The sequence below is a fragment of the Hemibagrus wyckioides genome, linkage group LG21 (assembly GCF_019097595.1).
Source record: "Hemibagrus wyckioides isolate EC202008001 linkage group LG21, SWU_Hwy_1.0, whole genome shotgun sequence".
Taxonomy (NCBI): domain Eukaryota; kingdom Metazoa; phylum Chordata; class Actinopteri; order Siluriformes; family Bagridae; genus Hemibagrus; species Hemibagrus wyckioides.
In genome coordinates this window covers 17,204,756-17,219,474 of record NC_080730.1, presented here as the reverse complement: position 1 = coordinate 17,219,474, position 14,719 = coordinate 17,204,756, and the positions used below count along the sequence as shown (strand labels likewise).

Here is a 14,719-nt window from a genome sequence, read left to right as displayed (position 1 = left end):
TTTGTTGGGGGTGGTAGGAGTGTTAAATAAATAAAAATGAAAATGATTTTCATTATACCTGGGGTCAGTTCAGTTGTTTAATTTCTATAGGTTTTGTAACATTCTAAAAGCTCTTAATTCCACTGTCAAATTACACACACACACACACTGGAAGCAGAGAGCAGATTTAGTGCCACTTTAATATAACACAGGTAGGCAGAAGGCAAAACGTAACTCTGGATGTATGCAAAACACAAATGGGCCGGCAAAAATGCAAAAAAGTCAAGCAGACGAAACAGGCAGAATATTATGCTTTTAGGCAAGAGACGAGACTAGTGGCCGCCACTCTTGCAGTCTTAATACTTGCCGTTGTCACTGACAAGTGAGCACTTTAAATAGGCGCTGGGTGAATTAGGTGCAGGTGTAGTAATTACAGCTCAGGTGACTATGAGCGAGGAAGTGCTGGGACCGGCGTGCCTGTGACATCCACAGATATTACAAACTGGTCAGTATATACACTAGGTTGCTACAAAAGGTACTGTAAGTATTGCATACAACAATGCAACAATAACAAAACAATGCATTGACATTTATTTTTTTTGCTACTGATACTTAAATACTTTTAAAAACCAAGTACTTCTGTACTCTTACTTAAGTAAAAATCTGTCTTTACAACTTTTTACTTGTAATGGAGTAATGTTTGACCAGTAGTATCTGTACTTTCACTCAAGTAGGAATGTTGTGTACTTTGTCCACCTCTGATGTAAGAAGAAGATGAGCCTGTAGTGGAGTTGTTTGGAGTTAGACCAGTACAGAGTAAGTATTGTTCAGGGTTAAAGGCTGCTATTACAGTCAACCCAGGGTAGTGCCGTGGGAAAGAGGTCTGGGAGCAGCATTATTGATTGATAGAATAAATGTGTTTGAAGAACAATCTAGAAAAAACCCAGTGAAGCCGTGTGTGACTGCAGGAAAAATTAATGTGCAGTTGTCCTGGACACCTCTAAATAGTAACCTAGGTCATAGAAGTGAAGGGTGTGTCATGAGCGGAGAAGAGACACCAACCACGCCCGTAGAGGTAATTGTATTAAAGCACACAGAAGCAGGCAAAGAGATTAAAAAGTATATGAAAAAATGGAATGACCGGACATGTGGGGAGTTGCAGTGGCCACTAGAGGGCACATTTAATAATGAAAGGTGTGAAAAAATGAAGGAAAGTGTGCTGTTTCTTATGCACCGGCACCGTTTTCTTTCCTTTTTTTTTGGTTTAATAATAATTGGCAGTATAGTGACCTCTTGTGTTCAAAGTGGGTATTACATGTCACATGTTAAGTCCTTATATGATGACGTTGTAAATGTGAGTCTAGTTTCAACAACCACATGGAAAGGCCTGCAGTTGTAGCTATTCGATTTTAAGTTGATTTGAAGGCACTTTCGGTATGTAAATGTTGTTGTATTATAATTCTATGCATATAATCCTTGTTGTTATGTTTTACATGTCAGATGGTAAATTTGTTATTCAACCTACTACTGATATAACTGATGCTTACTGTGCACTATGTGAAGTGCCCTTGTTTATTTATGTAAATGTGTTGATCATTATCATACACTTAGAACTCTGTATTTGTATCCTTGCAGTTTTGCATCATTCCGTGGGCAGCAGTAAAGCAGTTGAACCATTTCCTGTGTCTGTTGTCCTTGGGAGGCCTGTCAAATCAGCAAGGCATTTGATTTAAGGGCAGAACAGAAAGACTAGAATGTTGGGGAGAGATAAAGAAAGAAAGTATGAAAAGACAGACAGGAATAAAGAAATTGTGAAATGGTTCCAAGTGGAAGGAGAACGGCAGAGAGCACTCAGAGATGAAACGAAAGAAAAGACCACAACCCCCCCTCTCTCGGAGCTTAAGGCACACAGGATCTGATGAGAATCTGATGTTTTTAGATGTTTTGGTGGAAGATGTTGCCCCACACACACACACACACAAATTGCCCAAAACATACCGGACACAACCCCCTTGACCCATCTCTTACCCGGGATCTCTGTAAAAAAAGGCAGACATGCTGGCCATCCATTTTTGCCATGCATAGTGTTCGTTTTCAGTTCCAGTCCCTCTTAAATTACATGTCAACTTCCAGATGTTTTATTTACTCAAAAACTATTAATGCATTTTCATCCAAATCAAATCAAATAAATTAAGTTTTATAGTTTGGTACCTGAGAAACCTGAGATGGCATAACTTGACATAAAGCTATAACTTCAACTAACACATAAAGCTATAACTTCTCTTGAAACAGTTAACGGAAAGATGTTATACAGTAGATTTCTTGAGTTTTTAGGCTATCATGCATTAATTCAAAGAGATATTCTCTATAAAATTATAAACTTTTTTTTTTTGTTGCTGTGTTCCATCTTCTCTTACTCTGACCTGGTAATATATGTACTTATTTTAGCACCACTGAAGTAATCTCATGTGTGTAACTTTTATTTTGGTACCAGAACTTTTCAAATACACCTTGAGAAAACTCAAATAGGACAGGTAAGCCAACATGTGCCAACATGGCACACTGGAGAGTCCTTACATTCCTTACATTCTTACCTCGCCTAAACATTCCTCTACAAAAAAAATCTCTATAGCATCTCTGATACACAATAGATAAATCAACTTTGAAAGGGTTAATAGTGAGAAATTATGAAATAAATTTCTTGAGTTAGAAATTAGAGTTTAGAGTTTAGGCTGATTCTGCATGAATAGAAAAAAATACTCCCTAAAATTGTAACTTTTTGTCAGGCTGAATATTGTTTTTCTTACTCAGACCTGGTAATATGCAGCTCTGGGGAAAAAACAAGAGACCACTGCAAAATAATCTGTTTCTTATGTTTTTTTCTTACATATTTCTTAATTTTTTGTGAACTGCTGACAATATTTCTCCTAAATTCAAAATATTACTATTGTTATTTAGAGTGTATATTTAAAGGAAATGACAACACATCAAAATAACCCAAGATCATGCAGTATTTGCAGAGCTTTAATAACTCAAATAAAACAAAATGCAAATAATTTGTAAACAAATTGTGTTAATGCTTTGGCTAAATAACATTAAGAAATCAGTATTTGGTGGGATCTGCATGCAGTTTGGCTCCATGCTCTCCACCAGTTTTTCACATTGCTGTTGGGTAACTTTATGCCACTCTTTTTGCAAAAAAAAGAAGCAAACAGCTCAGATTTGCTTGATGGTTTGTGACCATCCATCTTTCTCTAGATGACATTCCAGAGGTTTTCAATAGGGTTCAAATCTGGAGGGTTCAAATTTTTTTTTGCAGAGCTGTATATATCCTATCTCACATGTGTTACCTTTATTTTGTTACCTGAATTATTCAAATACACCTTGTAGTTATTGAGATATACTCATTTTAAATGGAGCATGTCTTTTTCAAGCAAGAGGCTCAAAAGTAGGCCTCGGTTTGAACAGGTTGGAGCATCATCTTGTTCTTTAATGGCTACTGTTACATGATATTACAAGACGTGATAACGTCCAGTCTGGTTCAGAATCCATGGAAGCTTTTACTGGGATTTCACCCAGTATGATGACTAATAATCTTAAAAAGAGTGCTGTCTGATATCACACCATCTAAACCCGTTGTATATTACCGAAATGGTCATTTTCCCTCCAAATTCAAAATGTGAATTCTAGACAGATTTATTGTTAGATTTTAGGAAACAATTGAACCAAACAAATTGTGTTAGCATTTAAAGTGTAATAAATTTTGTAAAGAAATGTTTAATATAGACTTTTTATATTTTAAATAAAACAACAGTAGAGAAAAAACAATATTTTTTGAAGTTAAGAATAAAAGACAAAGCACTATGAAGGGTTAAAGCTGTGAAGGGGCGGCCAGGTGTCTCAGCCTGGTGTGTAGTATTTCAGCCCAGATAGCAGGTAGGAGTGTGAATTCCAGCACTCAGGGACTTCAGACAGGTAGCCAACATACACTTCTATTTCTATATTCTATAATTTTCTATGTAAAACACACACACACACTGTAGCTACTGTACCTGAGGCTGATTAGAGTGAATTAAAAAGCTTCATTAGTATGTGTGTGTGTGTGTGTTTGCTCTATGCTACATCTTTATTGGATTCTGTTAGTTGTAGTTGTGTGACTTGTATTTTTAATCTGTGCTACACAGTCATGTGATTCACTTGTGGAATTTTTGTGGCGTGATAAAAAAAAAAGTGTGTGTGTGTCTTCGGCGGAAGTATTCAGTATTATCAGGAGTGTGAAGTGAACAGCGTTGTGGGGTACAGCAGCAGCAAGATGGGAAGCCAAGCTAGCCAAGAGGATCAGCAGGAACATGAGGAGAACACATGCCAGGAATGTGCATGTACAGGGAGTGACAGCTGCTCCGGCTGCTCCTGCTGCAGCTGCTGCTTTGAGGAGTCAATTAATGGCTGTGGTGATTGTTTGATTGATGTGATACTTGACTGCAGTAAGTACCATTGTTTGCTTCAATAACAATTAGTCACACACGAAATATCACATCACATTTACTATTTAACGTCTCCTGGTCTTTGTGAAGTCGGTTAAACTCTGTAACATTTTTTTAACGATAATTATTTGTTTAATTTCTGAGCTGGTTTCACTTGTGTGTGTGTGATTAATTCAGTTACAGAACTGTGCAATTCGTGTTTGAACTGACTGACCCCCTGTCACCTCTCACCTACATCAGTTGGACTCAAGTCTTGGATAATTATCTCAAGGTTTCTTCCTCATATCATCTCAGGAGGTTTTTTCTTTCCACTGTCACCTCAGGCTTGCCCATTGGAGATAAATTGTAGGGAAAACCTAATTACCTTAAACTTTATAATTTTTTCTATGTATCTATATTTTTGTAAAGCTGCTTAGAGACAATGTCTATTGTTAAAAGTGTTATACAAATAAATTGATTTGAATTGAATGATTAGGACAATTAGGACCTTTTCTGCTTGTTTGATTGTTTGTTAATTTGCTAGAAGATGGACAGGTCCAGCTACATCTGTTAAAGTTTAAAGAATATTATTAGTATTAATATTTAATGATAAACACTAGTCCTGCTAAATGTTAAATGGTGTTTACCCAGCTTCTGTGTGTGTGTGTATGTGTGCTTGTGCGTGTACTGGCAGAGTTGAACATTACTTTCGGTTCAGTAAAAAGCATAGAAGCCTGACAGTGAAAAAAACGTTTTCAAGCCTGTGTTCTCCTCCACCATGGACTTTGTGTTAAACTGCTCCAGGCTACATATGTAACCTGGGTTCCTAAGAAGGGAATGAGATGCTGCATCATGGCTGATGCTATAGGAACGTTTCTATGTGAAAGTTGTGTCTGAAGCTCTGTGTAAAATCACGCCTATTTATCGGCTCGGGTAGGTCATGTAGCGGAGCGTGCCAGGAAGACCATAAAAGGGCATCTATGTCACATTGCTCCAGCTTCTACTGGTCTGAAGGAAGCATGAGTGGATGCCTAGCACATGGCTAGCGATGCAGCATCTCGTTCCCATCTCAGGGAACTGGGTTACATACATAACCTAGTGTATCTCCCTTTCGAGGGGACTTGACACTGGTCCACTACCTTGCCATGGTAATGCCAATACCAATGCCACCACACACCGGGAGATGTCTGTCCCAGAGGTTGTGAAAGAGCACAAACAAGCCAGCGGATTGCTTTTGTTGCGGCCAGGTGAAGCAGACAAAAACAAAGAGGACTTGTGCCATGTCCTCGAGCAATAGGTGTAAGTCCTAAGACCCCAAACTGGTTACAGCAGGTGCAGCCTCTCTTGCTCCACCAACTCATGGGGCAGAGGGTAGAAGGTCTGCAGAATGGCAGGACAACTGGCTTTCCAGGGTCAGAAACTCCTCAGCGGTGATTCCACTGGCTCAAAGGGGGCTTGAAGAAGCCCCTCCAGGACCACTTAGACACGGTCTGGAGGAAAGCCTCAGCCATCTGGCACTGTGCAGAAGGCAAGAGTCCAGAGAATAGGCGTGCGACTCACAGCAATGGCTGCAATGTATACCTCAATGTAAAGGGTTAATAGGCCCTCAAAGTGGTGCTTATGTAGGAAATCTAGCACTGTACTAACAGGGCAATAAACTAGATCCTGACGATGGTGATTACACCAGAGATAAAGTTAAAAAAAATCTCCATAACCTCAATTGGGAGAACAGAGTCTAGGAGCTGGTCTCCCTCACGGGCCAGACCAGAGGTTCTAAATCTCAGGACAGGGGTGGAGAATTGTCCCCTGCACCCGAGAGAGGAGGCTCCTCCTGACAGGAATCTACCAAGGAGCACCATCCAGAAGGGAAAAGAGAAAGCCACAGGGCACAGGGGGTCGACTCCTCAGAGGCGAACTTAGCCACTTCTGCCCAGCCAAAAATTGCTATATGCATTCCAACCCCTATGGGTGGAAATGCCATTCCCTGGGCCTCAGCCCCTCCATCAGCAGGGAGCCTGAATCCTGATCATATGCTCTGGAGTGTAAATCACTCTTAGCAACATTTTTCAGTCTCCATTCTCTACCTAAGGTCAGATCTGGTGCACCAACAGAGGGTGCAAACACAGTCGGTCCTAATGATTGATGAAGGGGACCTCCAAAGGTAGCCCCTTTCAGGAGAAAATGTTTCTGCACTAGAAGCATAGCCCCCATCTTCAGGCAATCTGTGTGCCATGAAAGAAAAGAGCTCTCCTAAATTCCATGGGCAGGGCAGCCATCTAGGACCTCTCCCCAACCCGAGATGGGGGTGTCTGTAGAGAGTCCTCTGACAAGGACATGCCCTAAGATTGGGACCCAAGATGAGAAACCGGGGTCTGTCCACATAAGAAGGGTACGAAGCTTATTACACATAACCCTTGTGACCCTGAAAAGGGTGTCTGCGGGCGTGAGAACCCCTGCCCCTGAGCCTGAGAGGCAGAGAGACACTGGCCTAGTCAGATTTTAAAGTCAGACTTTTACAGAAGAAAGGATGGAACAGGAAACAGAAGTGCCTGCATCGTGGCTGAATTCCAAACTATCCTCCAGTAGGTAGTTCTCAGACAGGGAGAAAACCTACACTTCACTGGGTTTAGGCCTAGGGACATCACGTGGGCAAGTACGGCATCTCAATGCCTGGCTGCCACTTTCCTTGACTGAGCCAAGATGAGCCAGTCATCTGGATAATTGAGTACATGAATGCTCTGGGGTGCAGTGATGCCAGAGCAGCCTCCTGGCAGGGTCTAACCCAGGAACACAGCAGCACATAAGGAGCAGAAGCATGGGTGGTCATGGCTGAACCCCAAAGCACCAAAGGTGGCAGGGTAGGCAGCAGTGGAAATGGACCTAAAGGGGCAACCCTGAAAACCCTAGTCCTCGGGCATTAGGATTCCTTTATGGCCCACCTGGCGGAGATGGTTGTCTCTTGTCTGGGGGACCTGCCCCTTAAGTGCTGGCCAGGAACCCAGATTTTACAAAGGTGGCCTGCAAGCATATCTTCAACCCTAGGCATCGCCATATGCCCATCTTCATTGAGGCCCTGAAAGGCCCACTATGGCTACAGTCAGCAGTGGCTGAGGAGAACAATCAGGCAGTATAAGGATTATGCCATAACCTCTACAACTCATTGTGGAGGTATGGAAAAATGGGACACTCCTTGTTGCCCACATCGAGCTCCTCAGAGTCCGATGCAGATAGCATTATATCCTCATCTTGGTTGGCAGAAAACGCAAAGCAAGCTCTTGAAGCCAAGACAGAGGTATTAGAGTCAGCTGAGAGGATGAAAGGGATTCACGAAGCCATGAAACCATGTCTGAGCCACGCAGTGCAAGTGCTTGGCTGGAAATTCAAGCAAGCGAATGCAGAATTAGCTTAGCAAGAGCTCTTGAAACTCAACAGCATGAACGCCACTGATTGCTTTTTCTCAAGAAGCAATTCATTGTCATACCGCTCATCATCGCCCTCATCAGCTCCTCTGAGTCTGATTAAGACAATAATTCCTCATTTGTGTCTGGAGAAACTGCAAAATGAGCTCCCACAGCTGAGCATCTGAGTCAGGAGAGTGGGCAAGAAAAAGGGGATCAGCCATCTTTTGTTCCACCTCCACAAATTTGACCTGTGAGACCCATGATCTAAGTCAGTGTGCTGAAAATTGTTTTAATAGTTTGGTCACATGGGGGAGGTGGGGAAAAAAATACAAATTAAAGTTTTTTTCAAAAATACACAGCACATATGTCAGAAACAATAAAAACCACAGTTGAAGAACTGAAATATTTGTTATATAAAATAAGCTGCTTCATGAAAAAAGATGCTGGAATGAAAAACTCACTTGAAAATAAGAAAAAAGCTCTAAGCGTCTTTTTACGAGAACAGGCCAAAACAGCTTTTATTTGATCACGTTTCATCCTTATCAGAGACTTGGACATCCCCAGCAGTTTTGTCTTTAATTTCTCCATGAAAACAACTCATCAAAATCAAATGCTTCTCCTAAAAATAATGGATGTGTAACAGTGTGTTGATTGGGAAATGTAAATTTAATAACTGAGTTTAATTAGTAATGAATGAATAAATTATTTTATGAATGGGCTAACTTAAAATTTGTTAGACTTAATTTTTTTGCCTTAATAAATGTTCATATTCACTGAACAGAAGTTCCTACAGATTTTTGTAGGTGGGTCTTTAATAAGTGGTACACCATGGGAGTAAATATTGCTTCTGCTTTGAGTATGCATGTTCAGCATCGTTATGTGTGCAAACAAAAGGATGAAACTAAAGCCTGCCCCCTTGCTTTTGTCAGCGAGGCTCTTACAAGTGCCAAAAGAAATTACCCTGCTTACTGTTTAGAGTTCCTGGCTCTGAAGTAGTCTGTCTGTGACAAATTCAGCCACTGGCCGAAAGGTCATTCTTTTACTGTCTGGACAGACAACAACCTATTAACATACATCTTAACAAAGCCTAAGCTTGATGCATGTTGTAGAGGTGTAGCAGAGGTGGCTAGCTCCATATAGTATTAGTATACAGTACATTCCAGAGAGCAAATATGTGGCAGTTGCAATGAGACGGTCAACCTTTGTTCAAGGACATGTGAGTCAGAGGCTGGTGACAGAAACATATGTAGCCTTGTTGGAAGAAGAAAATAATTTTGGGGAAGATGTGGTTCAACATGCCTTCCACATCAGCACCAGGTGCCAGGTGATTTTCATTCCCAGGTCAAGAGTTAAATTCTTTCTCTCTTTCCTCAAATGAAGTGTCACGCAGAAACAAGGAAGTACACAACCTGCTTCCAGCAGGTCACAGCACACTACTAGTATAGTATTTACACTGAAACAGCTTCAGGATAAACAGTCAGAAGATTCTGTGTTGGCCTGAGTTCTTTCCTGTGTCACTTAAAAAAACGTAAGAGGACAAAAGAAATGCCCAAGATCCTAAAGACCCTGAAACAGTGGGGAAAAATGTAAGATGTTAGGTGTTGTATCGTGTGTGCCTACCTGCCAACAGGAAGGAAAAGGTGGCAATACATCATCCTTGCCTACAACTGCACTGCTCATGAGTCTACAGGTTATGCACCCTTTTTCAGAAGAAGAGAAAGAAGAAGAAGTAATAGCCTTTATTTGTCACATATACATTACAGCACAGTAAAATTCTTTCTTCGCATATCCCATCCTTAGAGGTTGGGGTCAGACCACAGGGTCTGCCATGAATCTGCACCCCTGGAGCAGAGAGGGCCCAACAGTGGCAACTTAGCAGTGCTGGGGCTTGAACCAGTCAACAACCCAGAGCCTCAACCACTTCAGCCACCACCACCCTAATGTATGGAAGAATTCCTCGTCTGCTGAAAGACATTATGTTCCATAGTGTTGAGAGAGATGACAGATTATGGCAGTTACGTTGCGAAGATGAGAGATGATCTCAGGGAGGCTCTCAAAATTGGTCAGGCTAATGCTAGTGCAAATCAGCAATGACAGGCTGAACTCTACAACAAGAGGACAAAGGTCTGTGATATTGACCATGTGCTAGCTAGCCAATACGATTGAAAGAGGCAAAGAATATTGGCTGATCATTAGGAATCAGTTGCTATCTGGTAGTTTCAAAAGATGTCAGATGCCACACTTATCATGTCAAAAACACCAGCAATGGTTAATTAGACAAGTAAGCATTAGCGTAAGTATTCACCCCCTGTGTGTCAGTACTTTGGATATAATTATATCTACAAATTTCTGCATCTGTTTCCTGATAATTTTTTTAAACTTTTTCCAAGCAAAATTGTTCAAGCTCTGTCAGAACAGAATTTTCAATTCTTGTCAGTCAGAGTGAATACTTTATTTTATTATATTTTTTGGGGAGGAGGGAATACTTATATCTAAATACTTCATATTTATTATCTGTTACTTAATACTGTATTTTACTGTGGATTCCATGGTAACAGACTAGACAATTCTGCTAAATATATGAATCATTTTCCATGTGCTACTTTTTGTTTATATCCCAGCCCCTAAAGTTCACAGTGTGTTTAGTGTCACTAGAATTCGCTGGTGTATGTTGCCATACAAACAGTAACTCATTCATTCTCTCATCTGCACTTAGTGGTGTGTGTGTGTATGTGTGTGTGTGTGTGTGAACGAGATCTTGTTGGTGTGCTTGGCCTCTTTAGCTGTGATTAAACGGCTGCGGCGTGTCCCCCCATGGACCAAGGGCAAGCGTGTTGACCCCGATCGTGTCGGAAGTTCAGGAGTTGAGCTGGATTTGAGTCGGAGGCTTCGCAGTGACCCTCAGGCTGCTCTGACTGAGACCTAATAACTAATAACAGATGTGTCTCTCAGTGTGAAGATAGAGATATGATGAGGTAGATATGTGTGTGGTTCCTTGTCTTTTTCTTGGTTTTATTGCCGTGACAGTTTTACATGCTGTAATTATCAAAGGGAAATGCAAAATTTCTTGTAAAAATATTACACTGAAAATGTCTTCAAATGTTATTAATTAAAGAAATGTATATCTTTACATATATATGTATATAAAAGTTATTTTTTAAGCATATTTCAGCTTGGTTTCAGCTACTGAGGAACACTCCATCAGCCAATCCATCTTGTGGGAGATACTCCAGGGAGCATGGGGTGAAATCTGAAATCTCACCAGATTATCTTGAAAAATTGACAGCTAGAATGCCCAGGCTGTAATTACTGCAAAATGTGTTTGTTTGTTTTTTGAAGAAGAAGAAGGCAAAGTTTGAAGACAAAATTCATCATTTCCAAAGTCTCAAAATCATTATTTCTTACTCTGACATATCAGCATGTCCTGTTCTGTTCTTTTGCTATATTTTCTATTCAGACTAATTTCGTGTGTGTTTCCTTGGAAAACAATACTATTTTTGAGTCATCCCAAACTTTTGAGTGATATATCCATAAAATCCAAATGTCATATTGATCCATTCTACTGATCCACATCATTTTCCTTTCAGGTAGAAAAAGTGGCTAAATTATATGTTAGAAATTTTAGATTATAATGAAATTCCTATTTTATATCTATTTTTGTTAAACAGCTTACTCTGCCCTTTTATTCGTGTTAATTTAGGTATGCTAAACTGGTAGCTAAGTGTGCTATTTATGTTAGCAACATTAGCCTCCAGTAGTAACTTCAGGTCAAAAAACAAATAAGCCTATTAGAATTTTTCGGCAGAAAATCGGTGTAGTTGCATTATTTGTCCACAGGGTGGTGGCAAAGTTACAATTACTATGCAGCGCTGTTGCCCACTAGATGGCGACAAAACCTTGGGAAAAAAATGTCCAAACAAATCGTGAGGATGTATTTAAGTCGCTTTTTAACTGTTCTCTAAAGACGACAATTATTAATTCACGCATAACAACGGTGTAATTAGAGGTTACTTTACAGATTTAGTGTTGAACAACAACAAAAAAAAATTAGGACATTTAAATAAGTAAATATATAAAACAAACAATTTTCATTAGACATAAGAATTTAAGTCTGGGTTTGATGTTTGTTTTCAGAACTTTTAAGAATTAAAAAAAATGTTAATTATTATTATTATTACATTTAAATACATTCAAATTACAAAACTACATTGTAAGTTTATTTTGTGGTTTTATCCACCATTTTTGTTATAAAGTCATAAAGTGGATGTATTCAGGACGCTTTTATAAATAGTATAGCATATAAAACTTTGTCTTAGTTTTACCATTTTAATTAAAAAAATAAATATCTATTTAACAAATAAGTAGCATTTAAATGAGTTGATCTTTAAGTGTAAAAAAAAAAATGCAAAAATTACTATACAATTATATCATTGCCTGTATATATTTGGTGTAATATCCCAAATATTTGACCTCATTCTATTATTATTTTTAAAATAATTCTTTTATTGCAGAATTCTGTATGTTGCAGTAGAGCAAATCTTTTCATCGCCAATTTGTCACAATTTATTATTATTATTATTATTATTATTATTTTGATAATTCACTGCTACATATTTCATGACCATTGTTTTTGTTCTGAAAGGCTTTCTGCTGTATCATTTGGCAGATTTTTTGAAGCTAGACATTACAAAATAAATAAAACTTATTTTTTTCTTGTTGTAATTGAGCATTAAACTAAATTTCTTACAATAATGTATTTCTGACTATAGAAAGAAGGTTAACTCATGCAGCTATGTACTGAGAGTCAAAGAGAAACCGATAGAGGGTTTTAGAAGTTATGTTTACTCAAACTATCCCTGAAGTCTAGGAAAAGAAAGTAAATTTGCTGTCCATCAACTTGGTTGAATCTCCTGGGGTCATGTCGTGCATTTAGCAGGTATTTTTATATCTAGTTAAAAGTAAGAAAATCTGAATTCTTCATATTATAAACATTTGATTCAGCAGTGATGTGTGTGTTTTGTGTTACTCAAGTGTGGCATCGTAGATTAAATAAAAAAAATCTGATTAATTTAAGATGAAACAAATTCTTTCAGCCAGTTCTAAAAATTTTCCTGACTGGCGCTTTACACTTTCTTGTTTTAGGAAATAAATGAATGTTCTGATTTGAATCGGCTGCTTTTATTTGCTGAAGCTAAAGATTCTTGCGACATATTTACCACATTTACTATTGTTTACTGCTCATTATGGTCACAGTAAACAGCTCCATTCCTTGTACATGCATAAAACAAACTCAACAAACACCTTGTCCCTTGACAATACTTGTTGATTGTACAATGATTGTTGTTGTTGTTGTTGTTTAGGATTTTTATTTCACTGTCTCACTTCTGTTGGGGAGCGTTTGCTGCTGTTCGTGTGTGTTTATTTAAAAGAAGATAACACACAATCTCTAGATGGAACATGGATATCAGAACCAACGCAGTAAAACGTGTAACACAAAGCTAAAAGAAGTGTAGTATTGCTGCTTGGTCTCTCTTACAAACACACAATTGCTTTTTATCTAGATGGAGATAAAGAGAAACAACTTTTTTTTTGGTGTTAAATGTAATTATATAAAGCTCAAGTGCAACAAATCTCATTGTGAAGAAAGTTGACTGCAGGGACTTCAGACGAACTTTGCATTCTATTTCTTAGGAAACGTTGTGTACTCGGGTGTGTGTTTTAGATGTTAGCACACGATGTGGAGCAAATCCTTCAAAAGTCTGAAAATACTTTTGATACTTTACGATACTCTGCCTTCAGAACAGTGATGCTGATGATCCGGGAAAATAATCAACATCAACATGGATACTTTTCTAATCACAGTGTTTCACGAAGTGTTTTTTATTCCTAAGTTTAATTTTATATTACGTTTTAATTTTAAGTTCACGGTTTTGTCCATTGTAGTCAGGTTCAAAGATGTAGAACATCTACAAAACAAGTACAACAGCTATTTCGCTCACCAGCCTCTTCTCTCTCTCTCTCTCTCTCTCTCTCTCTCTCTCTCTCTCATAGTAAGTGAGCTCTATAGCTACAGAAATCCTTAAAAAAAAGTCATAAAACACTAGAAACATAATTTAAAACAAAGTATGTGTTTGATTTTTGAAAGCTGTTTTTGATTGCCTTTGTTTGGTGATTAGATAGATAGATAGATAGATAGATAGATAGATAGATAGATAGATAGATAGATAGATAGATAGATAGATAGATAGATAGATAGATAGATAGATAGATAGATAGATAGATAGATAGATAGATCAAACAGAGCAGCAAACAAACAAACAAACAAAGAAATAGGCTCTAACAAAATGTAAAAAATGGAAATTTTACATTATTCTCAACTATCAGGACACATTTTCATATGCGATTCATTTGGTTCTGCTTCATTCTATAATAGTTTTTTTTCACATACATTATTTTTATTTTTACAATCAAAAGAGTATAACTTTTTACAGCCAGCAAATGCAGCAACCCCAAGACAAACAAACAAACAAACACACTAATTCCTGAATTTGGCACAAAAATGTAATGATTTAAAAAAATGGAAATGAAAAAGTTATAAAAAATAATAATACAAAAGTCCTAATTTGAATAGCAGATTGCAGAAATGTGTATATGTGCAACGTGTATAATGTGTTTATATTATAAAAGCCGACATCATGATCAATGCTTCAGTCATGTTTTTAATGATTTAGTAAATTTTTCTTTTCATTTATTAAGTGTCTGATTTATGTCTGAATTTCTGAAAAGTCTGAACTCTGTTTTATTTGTCTTTTTTCTATTTTTATTACAATCATCAGAACACCCTTTTTAAAAGTAGTTTCAACTGCTGGTTAACGT

General features: G+C 38.2%; 1 long non-coding RNA gene across 1 annotated transcript; it reads left to right on the top strand.

Annotated features, from left to right (window-relative positions):
- The first annotated feature begins 310 nt into the window (after positions 1–310).
- On the top strand, positions 311–11,493 carry LOC131342240 (uncharacterized). Its single transcript, XR_009203007.1, has 3 exons — positions 311–1,413; positions 1,615–4,463; positions 4,641–11,493. It is a non-coding gene; the product is annotated as an uncharacterized LOC131342240 (long non-coding RNA).
- Positions 11,494–14,719: the final 3,226 nt, after the last annotated feature.